The following is a 2817-nucleotide window of genomic DNA, read 5'->3' as shown; positions in this document are numbered from 1 at the left end:
TGTATTCATTTATAATGTAACATTATAGTGTGACATTTGTGTCAATAATCTTGAAGCACAGGTGACTCCACATGGTGGGAGGGGGGGCCCCCAAATCAAATTCTGCTTAGGGCCCCCAAGAGGCTCGGGCTGGCACTGAACACTGATAATAACAATAAATATTTTGTAATCTCCAAATCAACATATTAGAATGATTTCTGAAAAATCATGTGACTGATTAATGGCTGCTGGAAATTCAGTTTTGCCAACACAAGGAAGTAATAACATTTTAGAATATAATTTCCCCTACACAGTTAAATCCAAAAGCATGAAACATTCTTTTGTTTTGTGAAGAGAAAAAAAAAACTCATGTTATTGAGTTGCTTTGGAGAACACCTTTAATTCATGTTTAATTCCATAGATTTCCTGTTTGCTTTGTCAGAGTTCTGTAGGTGTGATAGCTCACACCATGGCTGTTGTTACTGGTTTTGAAACTTCCTCCACCGAATATGTGTCTGTGCGCAAGCTCTATAAATGGTACAACCATTGCATCAACTTGTCAGAAAAATATATTCTTACCTCCGAGTGCAAGCAAGCTGAAGAGAAACCAAGTGAAAATTGGAGATGAGAGACAAGAGGAAATTAAGAAAGAGAGAAAAGAAGTATCAGAACAATGAATGTGGCCTTCTCACAAAACCAGATGGCAGTTTGTAGACCATTAAACACTAATACTATGTTTTACTGCTTCAGCTAAGCTTCCCTATTTATCACAGGTCATAATCACTGTTATGTGGCCTAATAGAGAAGCATCAGTGGGGAAAACTGCTGCAGTGACATCATTTCTGGTGAGTTGGACAGTGTTTTTGTAGAAATGGAGCATGTGTATGCAGATACAGTCCCTTAATTGGTTATTTCACCCAAAAATTATACTTTTAATTTATATTATTTAATTCCAGCCTTTTTTCAGTTAACAAAAATGGTAGTAGATTTAGTTTTAGCTTTTAAAAAAACTAAACCTATTTATAAGCATTTTGTTTTTGTTGTTAATCTGTGGGAACTGTATCAATCTGATTTGTATACATTTTTAAATCAGTCTGATTTGTTCAAACTGAATTTTATGAAGCTACAATAATACTTTTTCGCACAAAAAATAAAAATAAATATGGCCTGCCTCCATTTTGGGGAGTATCATGACTTATGTGCACACTTCTGCTTCGTGTAAACAATATGCGGGTTGACTCATATCCGTGTTGATGTAAGCAGCAGCTCAATGCGCATACATAGTTTAACATGAAACAGAAATGCGCCCAGCCGTCGTGACACTCCCCAAAATGTAGACAAACCACAGCAGACTGGATGAGGAGGAGAATAATTATTTACCAAAGTTGTTAATTTTGTCTTCTTTGTGCACAAAAAGCATTCTTGTAGCTTCGTAAAATCACGGTTGAACTACTGATGATACATACTATTTTACTGATGTCCTTACAATGTTTCTGGACCTTGATCATGTTAGTACCCTTGTTGTCTTTGGGAAGGTCAAAAAGCTCTCGTAATGCATCAAAAATATCTTAATTTGTCTTATGGGTTTGGAACGACTGTTACAGATGAAACATTTTTAGGTGAACTATCCCTTTAAAACCGGTTTTGTGAACTGAAGCAGTCAATTTCTTGAAAAGACTAAAACCAGATTCGAATTACAAGACTGGATGTCTAATCAGACATCTTTTCTTCAGGCATCAAACTATTCTTTTCTCATGAATTCACGAAGAATATCTAGATTTTCAATGAATAACAAATTAAATTTAGATCTGTTTCTCACACTTATCGTTCTGAAGCTTAGAAGTTTCAATAACCATTGCATGAAGAAAGAAGTTCATACAGTTTTGGAACAAGATTGTTTTTGCTGAATTTCCAGAGAATGTCAATGAGAAGAAAAACATTTTGTGCCCTGTATATTTTGTACGGAACATCAGTTTATGGTACAGTGGGCTGCTGAGATGAATCCAGACATTCCTATTTATTTGTTGTTTAATTAGCATAATAACATTGCTGCTCAACAGACCTTCTCCTTCTGTGCAGTGATTTTAATTTGAGCAGCACAGAAGCGAAAAATGCCTTAGGTGTAGACAAATTGCAAGAATACAGAGCCGTTAGTCACCAGTTGGGGAAAAGGATGCATTTGCTTTCTCTCCCTCCAGACAGAGCAGAGAGGTGCAATCTCTAATAAAGCGGGAACAGGACAGGCAGGATAAAAGAGTGTGTTAGGTTAAACAGAGACATGGATGGGACAGAGAGATTCTCATGAGTGAATGAGAATGAGAGGAGATTGAGGGACTTTAAGAGAGACAGAGAAGGTGAGAAGAGACAGAGAGGGAGCAATGTGTCCTCTACTGTTCCAGCCCGAGGCGCATGGTCACCTCAGAGACTGCCCACTGAATTACCAGCAACTCCTGGCTGCTCTCGGGAGTGTCTGGACAAGGGGAGCGGACAGGAGAATTTAATGAGGGGAAGAGAGGGGGCAGGTCTCCGGGGACCCCTGTGGGGTTTGGTGTGACAGGCTGCAGAAGTTTGCCCACTCTGATTGGGTAATTAGTAACATGGATTTATCCCACAGAGTGGGAATTGATTGATTAGGTGGTGGTAGGATGTTTCCCTGCCATCTCTCTGAAAGCCTGGGCACTAAGAGCCCAGAGGATAGAGGTGTACATGCCCACTTGTACTTACATTAACACTTTCTTGCCTGGTTTATTACAATTCTGACACCTCTGTGCTTAAAACGTGCTTAAAAGGTACCAATTAATTCCATGTGGCCTTATGTTCATTAATTATAATCAAAGA

The sequence above is a fragment of the Carassius auratus genome, chromosome 13 (assembly GCF_003368295.1).
Source record: "Carassius auratus strain Wakin chromosome 13, ASM336829v1, whole genome shotgun sequence".
NCBI lineage: Eukaryota > Metazoa > Chordata > Actinopteri > Cypriniformes > Cyprinidae > Carassius > Carassius auratus.
Note: the sequence above shows the minus strand (reverse complement) of the source record.